Source organism: Triturus cristatus, chromosome 4_2 (assembly GCF_964204655.1).
Source record: "Triturus cristatus chromosome 4_2, aTriCri1.1, whole genome shotgun sequence".
In the NCBI taxonomy this organism is placed as follows: Eukaryota; Metazoa; Chordata; class Amphibia; order Caudata; family Salamandridae; genus Triturus; species Triturus cristatus.
Genome location: NC_140586.1, coordinates 788652182 through 788675543, shown reverse-complemented (window position 1 = coordinate 788675543; position 23362 = coordinate 788652182).

Below are 23362 nucleotides of genomic sequence, written 5' to 3'. Positions count from 1 at the left end.
CCCGTCGTGCCTATCTTTATCTCCCCACTGATTGATTGTCCGAACATTGATTGTTTTGAAGAATAGTGCTCTTTGAGATATTCTCTGTTTGCAAATAACGTAGAATAGAAATATTCTGTCTAGTCTTTGCAAATAGTGAAGGGTAGGTAACGCAGACTTTTGTCCCCGTTGTAACCCGTCGTGCCTATCTTTATCTCCCCATTGATTGATTGATTGATTGTCCGAACACTAGTTGTTCGATATTGGTTCTTTGGAGGTATTCTCTGCTTACAAATAACGAGGAATAGAGATATTCTGTCTAGTCTTTGCAAGCAGTGAAAAGATAGGTAGTGCTGACTTTTGTCCCCGTTGAAACCCGTCATGCCTATCTTCTCCCCACTGATTGGTAGTTGGTTCTGCCCGGACCGCTTATTAGAGGTGAACCATCCGGCTCCTCTGGAAGGCACCCCTAATAAGGACATGTTCACTAAAATACGAACTAATCGCCGTAGTTTATAGCAAGCTATGGCATAAAATATACAAAGGGGGACCCCGAGAGTCAGTGGCCACTGGTAGGATCTTTTTTTTAAAGAAACGCTAGGAAATAGCCCTTTGTGGGATATATGGAACTAGGGGAAGGAACCAAGCTCACGGTCAAGACGGCCACGAGGTAGCCCGGCCCCATCGCTCTCGCTGCCTAAACATGTCTGCCCTACCACCCACCCCGCCCAATAGACACAACCAGAAGTCTGTTGATACCCACCATCGACGTCACCGAACTTGACTAGGATCACGCACAATTGGACAATACCATTTTCCGATTACACTAACTAGATTGCAAATATGTACAACACTCCAACAAAGTAGTATGATTAAACATTTTTAATAACTTATAGGTATAACAACATTCCGACAAGATGAACAGGTTAAAAAACGTTTTAAACAACTATTTACATGACAGTTTGCTGCGACCTGCATCCCAAAGCATTTACGTCCACGTGACACCGTCCACGCCTCTCCTCCCTCGAAGTTGCAACATTGACCTGCTTTGGGCGGTCCTTTTAGTCGGCTTTGGACTATAAAAGCCATGCAAAATCCATCGACATCAGTGGCGGACGACTGTGCGAATAGGCCGGAGGCTACACGAAGCGCCAAGACTCTGGCAGCGCCAAGCCGGATTCTGCCACGCCGTGCGGATCTTCCCATTCTCTTCTTCTTCCTTCAATAACGAAGGGTGCCCTGGCGGGGGGAAGCGACGCGGACGGGCTTCCCCCGCCTCCCCAGGTGGAGGCTCACCAGCAGATGAGGGCACCCCAACCATTTTACTCGCCGGCCAGCTGAGTTGCACCCTGCCACTTCATTCGCCGTTCGGCTGAGTTGGCGCCCCTGCACTCGACCGCCGGACAACCACCCAAGCACGGGTTCACCAGGATTGCCACTAGCGCCCGACGCGAGGAGTGGGCCCCCGCAGCCGAGTAATCGGGGACCCACCCCGGTGGCGATACCATCCAAACTGCTGCTGTCGCTGCTACTGGACCCACCCCGGTGGCGATACCATCCGAACTGCTGCTGTCGCTGCTACTGGACCCACCCCGGTGGCTGTACCAAAGAGCTGCTGGTGCTGCTGCCTTTGGACTCCGGCGGTCGGTTCTTCGGATCCAGGCCTAGCCCACCGTGAGACGATTCTGGACTCGAAAGCTTGTCTGCTTGGGCGCGGGCCCCACCCTTGGAAAAACGCCACCACAGCTTTGCAGATTCTGCGAGGGTCATTGGCCCTCGACTCCCGCGGACTTCCGGTAAGGACAAACCGCCGCCATTGTTCTTTGCCCCGGGCGGCAGCCACCTTGCCTCCGCTTGGTGCAGTGAGAAAGACTGATTCAAGGCGTCGGCGGAAGAACCCGCCTGCTGCCCCGCCCCAAGAACGGACCACGGCATTGCTACAAGATCGCGGTGACGCCATGCTGACGCAAGCTGACGCTAACGAAAGTTCTCGAGCTACCGAAAGGAATTCTGGTCCAACAGCTAATTCATGGAAAGACTTAGACTGTACACTGGCCCGACCTCGCCCCAAAATGGCGCCGATGTAGGAGAGGCCTACAACTCCTTGTGGCGTTCCAGTCACGTGGCATTTGTGTTAAAAGGATATGTATGTGATATTTCCACACATGATGAGCAGAGGGACGGGAAGGGTACTGACCGAACATACGTACAACCTTACTGATTGCTGACCTACCCATTTTTATTTAGCGTTTTTATTCTTTTATGCTAAGATAGTGTTGCTCATGATACTCGACGCCTCTCACGCCGTGGCCGGCCTGAACGGTTGTAGGCCCGTATTTGTATACTGACATTGTTTTAAATAAAGGGCTTCTTGAAAGAATTACGGAATCAGTGTCATGACAAATCACATAGGTTGATAAAGATTTTTCTCTTGAATAAATGATTGTTACTCCCAATCAATAGAAAACAGATAATGCAGACCCCATTTACATGAATCTTTTTGATTAACAGAATTTGTGCCCGTCACACCTGTCTTTTCCAAGAGTTGTCAGAAAATGGTCAACCATAGCTTAAGGTATATGCCGAATGCAAGGTATGGTATCTTGCACCATAATACACGACCGATTGAGAAATGCATGTACGACCAGGGAACCCGAATTTAGGAGATGAATGAAATAGAGCATCTTTGTCTCGGAAGAAAAGAATAATAGGTCTGTGGTATTACCCACTCCTGCGGCTAGCCTGGTACGTGGTAAGTAGAACTTTTTCGTGTCTACGCGCGCTAAGGTACTTTGAATACTGCACATCCCCTCCCCTCTTTTTCCCCTCTATAGGTCACGACGAAGTTCCGACTGAAGAATGGAGTGGACATGGACCGCACCGTGTTCAATATAGGGAAAAATATAGACAAACGTTGTGGGATAATGCGCAAAGTGCAGACCACCATTGGGAACAAAAAAAAAACTGTATGGTATGATGATTGTGCGTGTGTGCTACGATTATACAGTATGAATGTGTATGCATTTCATGCTTGGGTCGCTTGAAGAGAGCGTCATCGTATGATTGAAGTGCTCGTCCATCGATCAAAGGGAGGGGAGTAAAAGGTCCGACACCCCCCCCCCAAGATAAACTACAAAATACTGAAAATACGCAGCATACATAGGAAAGAGGACAGGAAAGGAGAGGTCCCCATACTCAACGTAGCCCTGAGTCTCCGTCTTAAGTTTCTGCGCTTGATGCATGTACTGTCATACCCTATCCGGTATTCGTGTGTGCGTGATCACCAAATTTATGTCTTTCCCCCGCTTGTGTTTTCTTACATAGAACAGACCCATGCTACTCCATGTTGTGTGTGTGCACCAAGTGGCCTATTATCGTACACATGTCTCTCTCTCTCGTTTTGTGTCGTACATATGCCAAATAGCCTACTTGATGCACACGTCTCCGTCTCTCTCTCTCTTTCTCTCTCTCTCACTCTCACTCTCTCACTCTCTCTCTCTCTCTCTCTCTCTCTCTCTCTCTCCCTCCCTCACTAAAGGCTTTCTTGCCCTCTTTCTTTTTGAATAAATTAACGACACATACCTCTTTGGTAAGTGTATAATTGGCCTGAAACACGACGGTGTTCGAACAAATTGGCAGAAACAAAAACCAACCGTACTTTACCAAGTTACTACCTCTCCTTTCTGCAAATGTTGAACTTAATTGGCTGAGAAAGAAAGGACAGGTAAGACGACTGATGTCTCCCAATTTGGCCCTCATCACGGGGACTATATGTCAGTGGTTTTCGTTTTTAGAGCTTTAACAACACCATCTCCACCGCCCAGAATTGCCCCCGCCCAATTACCCCGAAATAGAATGTCTAAGCACCCCGTTCTCCCAAAATAACCCCAGTCCTATACTAGCCGTCTCAGAGTATTTCGAACGAAACAGCTGATGACCTTATTCTCAAAAAAAAAAATACATCGCCTAAACTGATAAGGGTTACCTATTGTCTCCAGCAAGAAAAATGTTTAGCTTATGTCCCTCCCCGAAATAGATACCTATGAACCCATGACAGTAGCACCTCGCACTTTTTTCATAAACTTAGCAGTCCTCGGAGGAAAAATGTGTATTAACAGAACTTGTGTTGAGATGAACGAGTCTCTACCGGAGAAGCCGGTTCGAATTTTTTAATAGACCAGAAGGTTGACAGATGTCAGGCTTCCTGCAACGATTATAGGGCGCAGGAATCGACACCTAGCAGGCCAGACGATGGACCGGGACACCCACAGAAACCTGCACCACAGCAATGATTAATAGATTAGTAACACGCACACTAACATCAGAGTTAATAGACATCAATCATACAGCAACCGATAAAAGCATTTCCGCAACTACTCGGTGGTTGGGAGAGAGGATGAAGTGTGTAAATGTCTTCCCTGCCAACTCTCTAAGATTTTGTTTCTTGTACTCATTCAAAGATAACCTGCTGCCATCGGAAGAGAGGGGTCGGACGTGACGCACAGCCTGGCTGCGGACCATGGAACACCTATGGCATCGACCAAGGGGGAAGCAACGAAGCAAAAAGGGCGTAAGACAAAGCACCATTATCAGGATGATAAGCGATAGAACGAAGGGCTATATCGAGGCCCCCTGCTCACTGACCAGCGTGCCTGAAGTCCCAACCCGTCGGGCCTGATTTATGGGCCCAGTGCTGGAAGATTCTGCTCTCCTTGGTCCGCATTTTGATCCGATCCCACTCCACCCCCTCTTCCCTCGGCATCCCGAAGCACGTCACACCCTTCTCTCTCCCTTTTTTATATGGATTTTGAATTTGACTTAACTACAGAAGAACAAAAAGCGGGTACCCTGTCTCAAAGTACCTATGATGAACTGTGTTAGAGAACAGGACTGTGATCGGAGAACAACGAATGGTCACACCCTGCCACGTGAGAAATTGGATTTGAGCTGGACCTTAGCTCCACCGCCGGTGCTCAACAGTGCCAACAAAAGAAGAACAACAATAAGAGCTTACCAGTGATGGCTCTTTATAATAGGACACTGGAAAGAAGAACTCATGTTAAGTTGAAATCCTCTCCCAACCACCCTTTTTATATTAACTATCTTCCTATCGAGTTTTCATGATGTTGCGTCAGTCACTTCCGACTGTACACTGAGAAGTTAAGAAAATCTAACTTTGTATAATGACGTTCATACAACACCAGCCATGCACGCGACTGTACTGACTATTTTTGATCCACACGAAGTCTGGGCCTTAAGTAATGTACGAAATATCCCTTGTTTTGCCAGAAACATTTTTTTGCTTTACAGTATCCTGTTTGTGCTCAAACAAGCTCCCCTCCTCCTATCCCTGGGCCCGACATGCGGCGCAGCTGATGTAATTTTGTATGTACTACCTCCTCGCCTACTTTATCAACTGTATGTAACTATGTACAAATGTGTCAGATTACTCCTGCCTGCCCTAAAAACTCTGTATCTTTAAGAAATGTATGAAAAACATTAACGGTATTATAGCTGAAGGGTTAACGAAGGTGAATGTCGGCCAGGCAAGCTGGCGAGATATGTTAAAAGGGAGGACTGTGGAAATTTAGCTTGTAACTGAACATTATCTGCGCCATCTTGCCTCTCCCCAGCGCCACGCACAGCGAACGCACGGCCGCCATATTAGGCACCCCACTCTCTCTCCCCGCTCATTGTCGATCGCCAGCACGTTCCCCTGGCGCTGCAAGCATCCCCCGCGCGCCGGCCACCCCCGCTCTCTCATACACGGGCCATAAACCCTCTCCTTCTGCGCGACCCTGCCATGGAATCACACCCCGCGCCTGACCGACATCCCATACATGGTCATGCATCTCTTTGATAACCCCCTTCCTCTGCGCCCCATTGTCCGAACCGATCCCAGGCCATCACCTAGCCCTGCGGATGCAGTTTATTGCCCCTACTGTAAGGGAAACACCCCACATCAAAGGGATTACAGTAGATCAAAGCCCCTACCCCCTGAGACCCGGCCGGTCGCACACACCCCCGGGAATTGGCGGAATGTCCAGCTGTGGGATAGCCATCTCCTACTGTGGATGGGGTGGGGACTTCCACTGTAGATATGTGTGGGAACGAGCTCGAAGTGGGGATTCCGAGGATGTTCTTTCATGTTCCAAGACAATCTCAAGAATGTGCCATGTATGATAACCCTGCAATAAAGTCATAAACCTGTGTATAAGAGGCCAGGCCTCAGAGATGCAGTTAGAGCACCTCGTGACGATACCTTGCTGTCTGATCTGATGTGTTCTGCTCCGACGGAATAAAACTTTGTTTCCTGCCTTCCAGTCTCCGGCGCCTGCCTCTTTATTGGTTTAACATCGAAAGGTATAAGAGGCGATTACCGTCGGGCAATACTTGAAAGGTTATCGACTGAAACTGCCGCTACCGTTTAACAGTAAATGTATAATCCATGAGCCAGGTATATAAAACAGGATAGATTTATTGAAGCTTAGTTACAAGGTAAGTTCAGTAGAAGGAGAAAGGTAGATGGAAATGTATCCCCACCAGGAGCAGCCTCCCTGGCGCTCAGCCTGCATCCACCAACTGACACTCCACACACAAGCCAGCACTCAAGCATTCCGTGAGGTCATCAGACATTCTAACACCCATCCTGGCTGAACAGCAGGGAAGACACAGCTAGAGAAAGGAATAGCACAAGTCAATTATAACAATCTCCCTTTTCAATCAACTTCTGTGATACAAAGGCCCCTTGTATCTACCTTGTGAACATCTACACCAATGACGTCAGGGGAATTCGGGCAGCAGCAATTAGCCCCTCTACCATCTATCGATTCTGTAAATCTGTGAGTCTATAGTGATAACTTCTACCTATCACGATTAGTCCTTTCGCTAACTTTTATTTCATACTGTTTATTTTATATAAATTATTTAACATGTTTTTTATTGTTGTTTAATGTTTTCCCTTCATTAATTTATTTCTAATGTGTCCGCATTTGTGGCCATGATCACTTTTATATGTATCCAGAAATTATTGAATAAGATCCTTCTCTTCATCACTGATGGATTGGAAGATACCTTTGCAACACCGACAATGAGGACACTGGTTCAGCAGCTGCCATCATGGGGGTCATAGAGAATTGAAACATCTGTGACTTGAGCTAATGACCTGAACTTGCTACAATATCATAGTTCAGTGCATGAAATAACTCTTCATTTCACGTGTTTCTTTAAGTGTGCATAGTACTGGGTTTATTTGTATTTTTTCAGTAAAATGTCAATTAAAGTACTGCATACTTCAACTGTTAGCATCTTATTGCAGATACTGGGGACAATGAGCAGGACGTTGATGCTGAATCCAAAACAAGCAGAGGACATCAGGCAGTCCAAGGAGAGAATCCATTACTCCAGTAACTTACTATCCTAGCAGCGAACAGTGCTTAAGCAGAAGAGGAGGAGGAGCAGCAGAAGCTGGTCGAGGGGAAGGAAGACCTGGATGAGGAGAAGATCATTGTTGCCCCTCCCACAGAACATTTCTAAGAAGACCACTTAATGGCTGGACAGCATTCTTCCTCCAAAATCAGTTCTGAGATGTAGGTCATCATTGACTAGTTAAGATGCTATCTCTGCCTAAGGAAGACTCACCCCCACACAGCCCTCAACTAACAGGTACCTCCGTGCAATCTCCTACACACTTCTCCCATGAAGGTGCATCTCCAGTCTTTTCACATTCATCTGAAGGAAACAACACCCCTGGTGAGGATCAGGTATCCCCCATTCATCATTCGCCCATCTACAACTGCCCAGCTGGTACCCCTCTCCCTAATGGTCAAACTGCTGGCCATATCAGAAGGCCACAGATGCGGGGAGGTGGGGTGGCATGGTCTAATCTTTTTCTCTGGGAGGATGATTTTTTTCCAACAACAGTCAAATGTGCAGGACAATATTAAAGCAGTAGGGGCTATTCTCCATGAGATAACTATATCTATTAAAGACCCTTGCCTTTAATATCTTTGCAAACTTTAACCAAGACAAGGCATAAAAGAAGCTTCAAAAACGTAGAGGGAACAGAGTGCAATGCTACATGCCTTGGCTATGAAGATGAAAGAGGAAATTAACAAAGCATACCTATGTTGTTTGTCATGGCCAATGCATCCACAATATTCTACAGAGGGACTTCAACCTAGGAGGGACACACCACCTGTCACCTCACACCTCTCCCATAACCACTAGCACCACCTTCACCTGCACCACCTCCACATCCACCAAATCCACCACCTATATAATAGGAGTTGTAGGATAAACGTCCCATAATAATTACATTTCACTACTATATCCCTACCACCCCCCGAGCACACTTTGGATGTGTTTAGCCTGCCTTTGGACACCACCCACAGAACCACAAGAGCCAATGGTACAGTATGCCCTGAGCACCAGTGGTTTCCAATCAGTAATCTGAGAAAACTCTTGATTGTTGTGATTGATAGACACTCTTTAACAAGACATCTGAGAAAACGTTTTTGATACTTGGGAACTGTTTAGAACATATAAGTAGGAAGGACAAGGCCAACCCTCTCCTTCCTATGGTATGGGACAGTGCCAAAAGGTAAGTTACACCTATGCAAGACTTGCGTGATCTTCATTTTCTGCAATATCCTTTGATCTGTGCCTTTGAGGATTTCAAAGGGACATTTGGCTGCATTACCTGCAAACCTAACAAAACACAACAGCAGAAAGAAAGATTTATTTATTGAGCCACATTCTGAAGGGGTGAACACGCAGCGGTAGACTTTAAGTGCATGGTGCTAGAATTTAAGTGCAAAGCAAAGACTCACGTGCCCATTTTGCAAAATTAAAACTGCAGCCCCGTTAATGAAAAAAGCAATAGACAATGTGATTTTGTGGGAAATTTTCAAAGCAAAGATTGTGGGTACATAATTTGCAAAAGAAAAATTGCACTGTGTGTTTTAACTAGGGGTGGGTGGAGTTTGCGGAGTTGCATAAAAACTCAATGGAAGTCTGCGGAGTTCCGCTCTGCCCTAATTATGGGATTTATAATTGTAATTTCTGAAAGGTGCAGTCACTAAACACTGTCCCTAGCCTCTCGCTCCTTACCTTGTAACATATCCATATCCATGTTGCTCAGCAGGCACAGGCACATCCAAACAGACCCTCCGGGAGTGATGGGATGTGTGAGGACCGGTCGGTGCCTCCTGTTTCACATCTGCACATGTGCAAGACACGGTGTAGAGTCTCAGTTTGCTGTGACTCGCTTATACGCAGATACATTTTTAATGACTGCACCTTTCTGAAATTACAAAATAAATTCTATAGTAATCACCGAGCCATTTTACCATTTTTATCACACTAAAAACACGTCACTTCTATGTCTACTATCACACTTACAGAAACATACATAACCATCCATGTCATTTTTTGAAAGAGAGGGAATATTCAGGTCTTACCCTATAGTTAACCCCACGATTACAGCTGCACCAGTAAAGAATCAAACATATTGAACTAATTATTGGTACCTTTATAAGCCACAACCTTTTGCAGCACGTCAACTTTCCAAGACGGGTGACAACAATCTAGGCTAAGACACTGAGGGCCCACATTTAACCAAGTAAGTAAATACAGGGGTTGCAGTGTTTCCTTTCCCGGTTCAGATTCCAGAGGTGGCTTGATCACCGCTTCTGCCTCTAAAGGGGCCTCTTAAAGAGTAGTACCTCATTTGAGTGGGTCTTCACTATTTAAACTCAAGTTGGTCCCAATATTTTCAAATATCTTTAAAGAAGTCCTCATTGCAAATTAAGGGATATTGGTCCTCCAACACGAGAACAAGGATTGTCTTCCTTATCTTTAGTTCTAGAGATGGGTAACAGGGCAAACTCCGCTACACAGCGGAATAGGAGTTTTTGCCAAACTTTGCTCTCCCAGCAGAGTACGGAGTTGGCGAAAATCTGCAAACTCTGCTGAAGGAGTGGAGTTCACCGCCCACCCCTAGTTTTAACTGTTTATTTACAATTCAAAGTAGTAATTCCTGTTTATGCATTTGGTTTAACAAAACGAGGTATTCAATGTACATGGTATAGTTATATAAATTATGCTATAGTGACTAAGATGGCAATAGTTGTAGTAGCTGGCAACTGAAAGCTCTCTTTTTTAGAAAAAATCAACCAATAAGAGAGAGTCTAGAGTCCCAAATCCCCCATTCTTTAAATTAAAGGGGAAGTGGAAATTCAAAGGTTAAATTAGAAAGTTAGGAGGAAGAAAGTGCTGATAAGAAAAGGTACCTTTTTGGGAAACTATATTCACAAAGAATAGTGCTGTTTACTCACATTTAGAAAGAAACAACACAGAAAGACACTAAAGCAGTGTTTACAAAAGTGTGAGCGACAAATGTAGATACTTGTCATCGACCGGAAGAAAGAACCCCTCCCTCTCTCCTGTCCCATTCCCCTTTCCCCTACTGGGTAATCTGGGCCCGCTGCATATGTGAAGTGGCAGTGGACCTGAGACTCTAGAGAAGAATTAGGAGCAAGTATCTCTAGAACCACACCACTCTCACAGTATGAGGTGCTCACAGGTGCGTGCTCCAGCCTGGACAGAATGTTTGGTGATGAAGTTTATACATTAGAAAATGTTCTTTATGCTCTTTTCTTTGTTTACCTTCAAAATGCATTGTATTAAAAATGTCATTGTGATAATGAAAGCATTATCAAATTAACTATAAATTTTCTTTGCATGATATATAATGCAATTTTCTGCGAGAAATACTTAAATTTTTGTAATTCTACTTATTTTTAAATATCATTAGTAACGGGTTGTTTAGCAAACATTTAGTTTGGGATAAAATATAAACCATCCTTGGAAGTGAGCAAAATAAAATGAAGTCTTATTTCAGAGGGGAAAGGAAACTTGAAGGTGGAGGGCAAAAAAGAAAATCACACCTGGAAATGTCAAGGGAAGACGTCTATATACAAAGGGGCGGAATTGAAAAAAATGCCCAGAAAGTAAAAAAAAAACAGTTTTCATAAAAATAATAATTCATTTTGAAAAAAAAGTCTAAGTTCAGAAACAAAGTCCATTGTCCTGAACTATAATAAAGTAACCCCCCACTCCGCCTAATACAGAAGAGATGTCAGAGCCTGGTTCATCGCTAAGGGGAAAACATTCCTGACCATCCGCTCTCTCTTTACCACAATAATGTTAAAGTCCTCCTTTGACACTGATGTTAAATAACTGGCCATAGTAGGAAAATACGCCCTATGGTAAGAAGGAAACTCAGGGTTGCAGAGGGAACAGATCCCTGGAGGATGGGAGAACAGGTGGTGGGAAGGAGCTGGGGAAGCAGACAAGATATTACACCTGTTAACAAGGACTGACTCTCCGAGAAGCTGAACCTCTTTGACTATGTCCTGAAAATCCTGAGGGATCTACTCTTGAATCTCTCTGATGGGCCTGAGAACCTCCTTGGGAGCAGCCTATGACACATAATCTGGGAGAAAATAATGGGCTACACATGAGGGTGTTCGGGTGTCAGGGCTAAAGTGTGCCTTGACTGCTGGTGTTATTCTGAGCAGGCACTTGGAGGAGGAAATAAACGCTGTGCAGGGGGTGAAGCTGGAGGCCCTGATGGTAGGGAAGGCCTCTGGACAGAGTCGCTGGAGGAAGGGGTGAGGGAGGTGCTGCTGCATACCCAAGAGCAACAAGGAAGCCTTTACATTTTGTTTTCAACTTGTCCATTGCATGTTAGTTCAAAACAGAGGTTGAGTGTCGGGTAGTGTGAAGATCTGTTTTTAGTTTTCATGTCCTTGCTTTTGCATTAGGATTTTTTTGTAATGTGAGCCTAGTGACAATGTTGCTGGGGTACAAGAAATGTGAAAGGAAAGGCTGCAGAATATCAAATGTTTTCTTACACCTAACAACATTTCACTACTAAAAATATTTTTAAAATATTTCAAAATATATCAGCGGCAAAGAAAGTAAAACAGTGTTTTTGTAATGTTGAAGTGTAATTGTAACCAATATTTTAATAGGATCAAAATAAACCACACACTTTTCTTGTGTGATGCCCAAATGATAAATATGCACAGAAATCTGATTTTAGCATGTTATCATTTGCATGCCATACAGGTTTAGAAGTAAAGCTGCAGGTCTGATACTAATTTAGTGGATATTTCATGGGACCATTTCAATGGCAAATGTGCTCTCTGTAGGTTTGCCACCTTCCCCAGAGGTAAAGGCTGACTATTTGTTCACATTTTAAAATTCTGCAAAGGCTCAGACATGATGCTTAAATTGAACTTTAAATGCAACGGTATGAATTCACTTTGGACATGGCCTTTCTTTCTTTGTTTACTTTAATTATCATCCAGGCATCATTAAGACAAATCTAGAGCACAGTTGATTTGTTCTTTAAATGTACTATTTAAAGAGTGTAAAAATAAGGGGAAAATACAGGCTTTACGGGATTTTCTAATTTTTGTACCAGCTTGTGACATTAAAATTCTAGTCATCCAAGTTAAAAAACAGCCCGGAGGCAACTATAGCTCTCTGTAAAAAGCAATACACCAGCACGCCATCCTCTTGTCATATCGTTGGAACAAAATGTTCTCAAATGGATCATTGGACACACGCTGCTCCCCACCGAGGCTCATTTGCTATACTTAATCTTTGTGCAATGCTTAGATTTTTCAGCATCCCTATGTAGTCCCTGATGTAACACTGACAGCAGCACCCCACTCTTGAAATTGTTCCGGCATCACTGCGTCGGTGTTACGGAGGGGCTTGGTGGAGGCTCAAATGGAAATAAGGCCCATTGTTTGTACCCCAATTCCAGCAGGAGTCCCATTATCTGCCCCCTTCTGTCTGGTGGTGTCAACGTCTCCCACCCCCAGAGTTGGCCAACAGCCTATGCCTGGAATCTTTCTGTGACTGATCTTTTTGTCTCTATGAGGGTGCACTTTCCCGGCTTGTGTGCATTTCCTTCTTTTGCCGGTGATGAAAAGCTGTTGTGCATGCTTTGAAGTTAAAGATCTTCTCCTTTGCACCAGGTCATGCTCAAATGATGTGAGGTGAGCCTGGTCTGCTGAAAAAGAAGCTGAAAAAAGAAAGACATTTTGAATTCATATGTTCAATACCACATATCAAATTTACTTTATGTAAAAAGGTTTTATATCCCTAAATTAAAAAAATGCATTGTCCGATCTTCACCAGCATATTAGCGAGCCTATATTTATTTATGAATTTTAAACTTCCAAATTGTTAGACATATCAATCTCCCAAAACTCTTCTGCATCTGCCACGTAAAGGAGGATAAAGGTTTGAGGGTTATTCTTGTATAATCCTGTGATTACATTTTTAAAAGATGATGTCAGCTTTGAGACTGGCTCGACCATGTGATATCTATGTTGTCAGAACTAACTCTCCGGAAGGATTCCGTTGCCATGAAATGGAGTGAACCCAATATTGTGACGTGGGCAGGGTTAGCCTGGGGGTAGGCTGAAGGTGAATCAAGTACCTGCTCCCACTCTGCAACCATGTCAAAGATCACTTCAGATGAGAAGCAGTGTCCGTCAGTGACTGGTTCCCTGGATATCTCAAAGATATCAATGCTTTGCCTGTAGTCCAGCAGTATGTCATTTAGTGAATGTTAAACAAACATTACTGTGAAACATAGCATTTATATTTGCTTCTCTTCACACACAACTCTATATAAAGACATTCAAAGTGTTTTGAGCTTTTAGAAAGGTAAGATATAAATTACATACAAGCATCCTGGCCCTGACTCAATCTACAGTTATAGAGTTATGATTTTTGGGGTGTACACAAGCATAATTGAGAAAATCAAGGCGAGTCATAGATTTTAAATCGTATTTCCCCTACTATATACTTACACCTGTGGATTCTTATCAAAACCATAGTAAATAAGGTAGAAATGTTTATTTGAACACTTCTTTTTTCCTCCCCATTGAAATACATGTTTCCTTGTGGAGCAACATCTGCAACCTGTAGACTGGATTAATACATTGCGCGCAGTACAAAGACCTGGCTGAGTCACAGCATTTGCAAACACACATGATATTTTTTGTTTATTGATGCAAAAGATAGGTGCAAAAACATTTTCTAAATCAGAATCCACCTCCTTGTTCTATTAAATAAATAGGCTGCTAATAATTTCGAATTTCGATTACGCCGGAGAAATCAGAGGTATTTGTTGTTACTTTTTTACAAGGAATTACCGATTACTCCTGCTCACGTGATTTAGAGTAATTTGTGGGGAAAAATCACACTGCGAAAGCACACTTAGCGAGCATGAGCGCCATCTTACTATTACTGATCTGCTGCATTTAGTGCTGTTTCTTAGCTCAACATGCACCTTTGAATCCATTTTGGACGCAAGGGTGCATTTTGTGCTAAGAAAATAGCAGCAAACGCTGGTAGTAAATTGGGTGAAAATCCTAACTCAAGAGCACATTTATCAAGCGTTAGTGACTGTTTGCGCTCACTATTCATGCTCTGTGCGTTTAGTGCTATTTCTCAAAGCAAAATGCATTCTTGCATCCATTTTGTATATGAGGGGGCATTTTCATGCTAAGAAATAGAGCTAAGTTCAGAATTACTCTTCTTGTGGAATTCAAGCTCTATCTCGCAGAATTCTTAGGTAATTCCACATGGTTACTCTTACTAGGATTCTGCAAGTCAGTCCCACCCCTACTATTAAAGCTGTTGGTTCTGAGAAGCATACATCTCAGGCATTTAATAGACGAGATTGGCTTAGAACAATGTCCTTATGCAGCGGGGAGATGATTTCTTCATTTCTTTGTCCCACTCCGAGGCACATTTAATGTTAATAATGAATAAACACATTACAAGAGGGTGTGTTGTGTACTGCTCCAGTTGAGACTAATGTGCACTTAAAGGGAAAGGATGTGGGCCATCAGTAGGTGTGGTACCTGGCGCATTATTTGACTTAGGTACCTAACCTCAGGCGTGCTAGTCATGTACTCCCTGATTGTGGGGCCGAATGCAGTGACTGGGAAGGTCTGTTCCAGAGTGCAGCAGGTAGGACCTCTAGGGTGCTCAGATATCTTTAGGTCTTAGTTGTATGTATGTATGTGGTTCCCCTGCTCCCAAGTTGGCTGCTCAGGCCATAACGCTAAATTGTCTGCCTAACAGTGGTCAAAGTGCTTTAAAGAAAGCATGAGAACTGTGATGCTATGCACAAAGTGAGTGTGAGTGAGCTTGGGTGTGTAGTCAAAGGCGTGGCGTAACTTTTTTCAGTCTTTCACCTTCAGGTAACTACATATAAAGTAAGGCACAGCTTAAATGAAAAATAAATGCAATTTAAGTTAATCAGTGGGAAATGCACTATCGTACATTCCAAAACCTCTATTAGTTAATGCACTGCAGAAATCTGTGTCTGTAACCAGTTAGACACAGAATTGAACCCTGGTTAGTGACTTGTGTATGTTTAGGGCTATGAGGTCCCAGCCTGTGACAGAAAGCATTGTGAATATGAAAGTCCTTAATTTAAACTTGCATTTTGCATAGTATAAGATAGGCTGCTACAAAATGCGCAAAAAGTTTTAAGATTAAAAAAAGTGCTTCCAAAATATAGACTTTAGTAATATAACACCGATACTGTACATAGTGCAATTTGTTTATAACTGTCCTTTAAAAGCACACACTTCGCAGCCCAGCTTGAAACTCCCTTGTGATATTACTCAAAAAGAATACATCTGTGTCATGAGGTCCCTTCGAGTGATTCCATCAGTTAAAGCTAATACCGGCTTCTAAGCACCCTTTACATTTGCAGATTAGCCAGTTGTGCGCATTCACATTTTTTTCAGGCAGGCAGGTACCTTGGCAGAAAGGTTTGTTTAGCTGTCTGCCCCTCTCTCGGTTTAACAGCACAGGAGACTCCCTGCCTTACACTGCAGCTGAAGCATCTCAGCTGTTTGAAATTAACAGTCCCAGGACGGTTGTCTCTTCACAACAAGCATTTGCAATGCAACGGTCTCGCCTTTGGGACCTTAAAAGTATTTAGCTATGCACCATGTTATCCATGGGACCATCTGCACTCACTTTTTAGTTAAAGCCCATTGCTATCAAACACCCCGTCTTGTGAAGCACTAACCCCGGCCGTCAGGCCACCCTATCGCCCACTTTTGCTACTATTGCCCACCTCACTACTGCATCTCCCACAAAACATTAGGCCAGCCGTCTCTCCTGCTGAAGTCACTTCCCTACCACCATCACCATGTACTAATCCCACACTGCAGTGATATGTTTTTTACATGTCTGGTGCAATTCTGTGTTAATATTAGCAGGACAGTATGATGAAAGTGCAGGGACACCTGTCCGGCAGCACAGCTGTCTGTCCTCCTGTTAAATAATGGGTGCTCATAAGGGACTTACTCCAACCCAGCATTGCTGCATCACATAATGAAAACTAAAAAAAAAAACATGAAACCACATAACAGGTCTATTTGCACCTCTCCCCGAGACGCCACACTTGCAGCCCGTCCAGACCACTGATCGGCGACTCCCTGCAGGTAATTGCGGTTCCACAGCCTTAAGCTCAGGACACATTGAGGAGGCCTAGGCGTGTTCCTAGCGCTCGATAGGCAGTGGCAAATGATGGGTTAATTTATTTTAAAGCCTGGAACCCAAAGGCTGAGTTGCTGAGTGCAATCAAAAACAAACTTATGTTAACTTAATTTTTTTCCAAGAGTGACGATGTAACACAGTAAAGCTGTACACAGTATTTTCATAGGATCAACCTTGGTCAATATTATGAATCATTTTCACTGTTTACAGTAAATTACCTGCTCCGCGCTCTTGTTCCGTACACTCACACTGCGATTGCCCCCTAGATAGAAACATGAGGCTTTGGTCGCCCACTCTCCAGCCGAGGTGCCGACTCCATGTCAAATATCACTTTTCTGTTCTGAGTTTAAAATTGATTAGAAAAGTAGGGAAATTTGGCCTCCCATATCAATTTCTTATTGGCTTTCACTAATGACAAAGCTATCTACCCTTTTTGTCCAGCCAGTACGCTGAAAACAACGCTCAATGGCGACATGTGTCTTAAAAACTTAATACAGCAAACCATAACAGCACAAAGTACAACATAACATCAAAGAAATGCATACAGAGCAATACAACATATATACAATACGAGAATGGAGAACACGCCACATAGCAACAGCTCATTATAGTGCACTTCTTTACCTTCTATGCACTGCAAGCAAGAATTTGTGGCTGTTACCTAACTTGAAAGTACTTAGGGGCATATTATCAAGCACTGCGTTAAAACTATCGCCGCTTTAGCGGCAGAAAACTGCCGCTAAAGCGACGATAATGGGCTTGATAATATGTCGGTGAGAATTCCAATAGAAGCCCATGTTGACACCAGACCATGGGCTTCTATTGGAATTCCAAAGGGCATATTATCAAGACCATTATCGACGCTTTTAATGCCGTCCTTGATAATATGCCCCAAAATTCACCGACTTCCGAAAAGACCATAGTAAATATCAGCAGAAAACTCAAAGATCCCTAACCATCTTGCCGACATAAATATTACCGCTGAGCACAGGGAAAGTACAGACACATCTAAATGGCAACATATCATCTACACGTAAAAATGTACGCCAATGGGATGGTTCAGTAATCAGGCCTGGCCAGGAGCTCGAATTCCGACAAGAACCAACTCTGTCTGCTTTGGGAAATCAAATGGTAAAACGGGTACCACCACCACCTGCTATTTACAGAGAAGTGTGAGGCGGCTGAATCGTTTCCTAAAAACGAGTTCCTGTTGTGGTGTATCGCGATACACCACAAGGCAAGGGGCTTAGAATACTAGTACATATGAGTAGTAAGCACGATATAAATGTTATAAAATACAACACACATCAACAGTTTGTAATAAAACCTGGGCTTACTCAGATAATCGCAGGTCCTTGTGCACTTATAACAGCCGAGTTGTGTAATAACTGTTCAATAAATTCCCCTCCCCACACAGCAATCCTAAGCGCAAGCTGCTTGGATAAAGGGGCTTTTCCTCCCCGCTCAGGGGTTGAGACCTGATCCCTTGATGCAGAGAAGTGATGGTCTGATCACCAGTGGCGATAGATAGAGTGCGAATTCACTCAGCCAATCACAGGAGAAAACAAGCATTTACAAATGCAATAGGACTCGTATTTACGCGAGTCCTATTGCATTTTAAACGGAAGTACGGCCATTAAAGAAGGCACGAACGGGAGTGGGTGAGGGGTAGTTGTGGTCCAAGAAGTTACGAACTGCGGGAGAGAATGGGGAGAGGCCGGGAAATAAATCGGTTTTTCATGTAAAGGGGCTGATAGCCTCGGAAGAACAAAAATGACGACATGGCCATCAGGAGGCGGGACTAACAAGCCAAAAGCCAATAACAATGCAGAATTTATAATTGAATCCAATCAAAATTATGGCCGGAAAGTGGGCGGAGCTTCCCCCTGCTATAGTGTATACTGCATGCCTCGCAAAGCGAGCAGGGCGTTGCCCTGCAACGCTATGCGAGACCTAAAAAGTAGGGAAAATGTTTTGTTTCAAATTAAAAAATGTATGGGCACGTCGTGCCCCTTAGATCCTCCCACTTCGACCACTTCTTCCTAACGAAATACAATTATGAATATAAAGAAATATATTTTCAATAACAGAGCATGATTTTAGACTGATGCCATATGGCAGCTGTGGTTGCACATTCATTACAGTGTTTTGATATGCATGGCTGCTAAGCTGAAAACCAGCATTTAATCGGCAACGAGTCCCAAAGGAGGACAGCATGGCTGGAGTGTCCACAGAATTTTTCTTCAAGTGCTGTTAACTGCAGACATCAGTAGACACACACAGCACAAACAAGAAACACAGCGACATGACGGGGGAAGAACAAAAAAATAAGTACAGCAAGCAGAGTGTCAACATCGGAGGGACACTAATAAAGCAATCAATCAGTAATTGGTCTCTGCTCAATCCAAGAGACAAGCACACAAGAAAGAAAGAGAAACTGAACATGCTGAGTAATGACAATCCCACATGAGAGCCAATGGTAAGTAATGGATGTGATAAAAGCTGCTTTTTTTAAGAAACAAGATGTCATCGCCAAGGAACAGTGCATATACACTGCCTGCAAGTGAGACCTAAAAAAGTGGATCGACCCAGTAATATGCAAATTATCTTTGCTTGTATATGTAGTAAAGTTCAACGCTTTGGTCTGCAAGGCAACGCAACTTGTGGGGGAGAGTAAGGACCTGTTATTTTAACATGGGCTGTATACTGACCCATGCTAACCTTATCATTAATGTCTTCAGATATTTAACAAAAAGTCTGATCCATGGATTTGGTAGGTTTAGGATTAGATATAACAGTTTGGTAAGTATCATTATCTTTATGAAAGTGATACATCCTGCCATTTAAATACAAATGTAAACACATTTATTGTTCAGTTAATAAAAGCCATTACAATAATAAAATCATATTACAAGTTGAATAACAAGATTAAAATGCATCTAGTCTATCAAAGAAAAAACATCTAATTGCATATCTTTGAAGTGTTTGAAAAACATGGAAATTCAGGGGACACTGATTCAAAAGTATGTACAGGAACTCGTGTAGATCGTTTCCTGCTATACAAAATATAAACATAATTTCCTAAGAATGTCGATGTTAGACTTTGCACCTTTGGCGTGGTTACCCTCACTTTTTTCCTCTCCCTCCTGTATTTTTGGTGCTGTGCTGGATTTAGTTTTTGCTGGCTTAGATCCATTGAGCACTTTGACACTGCTTATCAGTGTCAAAGTGCAAGTGCTCCCTGTGTAAATTGTGATTACAATTGGTTCTCCCTGATTGGCATATTTGATTTACTGGTAATGTCCCTAGTAAAGTGCACTGAAGTCTGCCAGGGCCTGCAGCACTGATCGTGCCACCCACATGAGTAGCCCTGAAAAGGTATCTCAGACCTGCACTGCAGTGTCTGGGAGCATTTGTTAACTTCCATGTCCACTTGGCAAGTGCACCCATTGGCAGGCCCAACCTTCCCTGTTCTTACATGTAAGGCACCTCTATGGTAGGCCCAAGGTACCCCCATGGGCAGGGTGCAGTGTATGTGAAAGGTAGGACATGTACTGGTGTCTGTGACATGTCCTGATAGTGAAATACTGCCCATTTCGTTTTGCACTATTGTTCCATGAGATAGAATCAGGAATGCTTTGTAACATCTTAATCAATCAATCAATCAATCAATCAATCAATCAATCAATCAATCAATCAATCAAGCATTTGTAGAGCGCACTACTCACCTGTGAGGGTCTCATGGTGCTAGGAGGAGGGGGGAATGCTACTGCTCGAACAGCCAGGTCTTGAGGAGTCTTCTGAAGGTCAGCAGGTCCTGGGTCTGTAGCAGGTGGATGGGGAAGGTGTTCCATGTCTTGGCGGCGAGGTGGGAGAATGATCTGCCACCAGTGATCGTTCGGTAGTGAAGGTCAGCAGGTCCTGGGTCTGTAGCAGGTGGAAGGGGAGGGTGTTCCATGTCTTGGCGGCGAGGTGGGAGAATGATCTGCCACCAGTGATCGTTCGGTGGATGCGTGGAACGGTGGCGAGGGTGAGATCAGCGGAGCAAGCTGGCGGTTCGGGTGTAGAAGGTGAGTTGTTTGTTGAGGCATGCTGGTCCGGCATTGAGGAGTGCTTTGTGAGTGTGGGTGAGGAGCTTGGAGGTGATCATCTTGTTGATGGGCAGCCAGTACAGGTCTCTCAGGTGGGCAGTGATGTGGCTGTGGTGGGGGATGTCAAGGATGAGGCATGCGGAGGCGTTCTGTATGCGTTGAAGTCTTTTCTGAAGTTTGACCATGATTCCGGCGTAGAGGGCGTTGCTGTAGTTCAGCCTGCTGCTGACGAGGGCCTGGGTGACCGTCCTTCTGGTTCCGGTGGGGATCCATCTGTAGATCTTGCGAAGCATGCAGAGGATGTTGAAGCAAGAGGAGGAGACGCCGTTGACTTGCTGGGTCATTGATAGTGATGAGTCCAGGATAAACCCTAGGTTGGGTGCGTGGTCGGTGGGTGTCGGTGCAGCACCCAGCAAAGCCGGCCACCAGGAGTTTTTCCAGTCGGATGGAGAGGAGCCGAGGATGAGGACCTCCGTCTTGTCTGAGTTCAGTTTCAGGCAACTGTTCTTCATCCATTCGGCGATGGCCTTCATTCCTTCGTGGAGGTTGGTTTTGGCGGTGGTGGGGTCCTTTGTGAGGGAGAGGATCAGCTGGGTGTCGTCGGCATATGAGACGATGTTGAGGTCGAGTGATTGGACGATGTTGGTGAGCAGTGCCATGTAGACGTTAAAAAGGGTCAGGCTGAGGGATGACCTTGGGGTACCCCGCAAGTGATCATGGTGGCTTCGGATCGGAATGGAGGGAGGCGGATCTTACAAGTATAACGTCCCAAGATAGAGAAATAAAGCTTAGGCTCTCTGAACTCAGAATTTAATAACACATATTTTAGTAAAGATGTTTTTTCATTGTGTGTTTGAAAATGCCACTTTCAGAAAGTAGGCATCTTCTTGTTTAAGCCTTCTGTGTGCCCCTGCCTGTTTGTGTATTGACTGCCTGGATTTGGAGTGACAGGGGCTGGGGATGTGCATTCACTGTGGACAGCAACTGGGGGGGGGGTGAGGTGTTCCTGGCCCTTCGTGGATCACTCCGAGCTGAGCTGAATAAACCTCGGCTGAAATTAGAGTAGTGATAGGAGATTTCCTTGCACCTGAATAGGGCCTGTCTCCCTTGCACAATTTTGTATCTATCCCCTGTAGTCATACTGCACCAGTGAGACACAACTGGTTTGGACTGGGCTCAGAGACCCTTGCACAAAGAGAGCAAAAACATTTTGGGGTATAAGTTATAGAACTAAAATCCCAGAACTTTAGATCACTTCTGGACTCAAGAGAAACCTTTGCCAAGGAGAAGAGCTGAAGAGCAGTGAGGAGGAGTACTGCCCCTTTGCTGTGTGTTGTGTAGGGTTGGCCTGCAGTTGCTGTTTCTGCCGAGGAGAGGACAAAGACTGGAACTTTGCTTTGAACCTGCTTGAAGAAGATCTCCAAGGGCCTGTGTGTGCTGGCCTCCTGTTCTGAAGCCTCAGAGACACAAAGACTTCACCCCCAGCTCCGCTGATCTCTGCTGCTGAGAGTTCTGACCTGCCAGGAGGCGCATATTCCAGTTCTGTGCCTCTGGAGGTTGTGCTTGCTGCTGGGAGTGGGAGGAAACCTAAAGTACTGAAGAAAATGACGTATCACTGTTCTTGCGGCTGTTTTTCTGAAGCAGCAAGAAGAATCTCCATGCATCACCAGGCCGCTGCCGAAACCGATGCAGCGCCTGTCGCCACTGCAAGAACCGACGCATCGAGGAATTGCAGCTGATGAAACCAACGCAGAGCCGTTCGAGGCCGACGCATGCCGGATTTCCACACATCGTACCTGTGAGACAAGTTTTCCCGGCGCATCACCCGCAGACCAGAACAGCCTCGGAATGGATGCATCACTTCCACCTACAGACAGGATTTGATGCATCACTTCTCCTGCGTGCAGCAGAACTGTCACGTCGCCTCCCCATGGTCTCAGGAACTGATGCATCTCTTTGTTTTTTGAGGCTTCCCATCTCGGCGGCTATTTGGCTTTGAGAATTGTGACGCATCTACAGGTACTTTGTGAGGTAGCACTTAAGAATCTGGGGAATGGTCAGTTAGTATGCATGATAAATAATCGAAGGACAACGTCCAGGTGAATATTTATTTTGTGGCTATCAAAAAGTTAATCTTTGACCAAGTATTGCTCACTGTGGAAATATGGGTTCCCTTCCAAATAGCAGAGTACACAGTGAGCCAGATGTATACTAGAGGTGGGAGGAATGTTTTGTTTCACACGTGGAAGTAGCGGGATTTGGCAACTCCAGCTTACTCTTGTAACACGGAGTTCCAGTCAAATTTCACCAGTCGCCAAGTGGCAGAATTCTTTCCGGTGAGGCTCCAGAAAGTAGAGCAAGATTTAGAGTCCCCTAGCACCATTCTCTAACGCAATTGGCCACAAGCAGTAGATGTGATAGGGCTGCTTGTCTGGTAGATTTGCTGGCACTTGAGAAGATTTTCTACTGCAGCAACAAAATCAACTCGAATCGCCATGTGCTCTTGCGCACCGCATACTGGTACTACATTGCAGCCCATTGGTGGGACTCCGGGTTATCTCGTGGAATTTTTATGTAATTTCACGGAATTCCATGGAGTTCTGCCCAGCCGTAATGCATACCAATTTCTGTGCTGAAGGTATAGCAGTAAGAAGAGAGAATGCGTATAAGTGAGAATA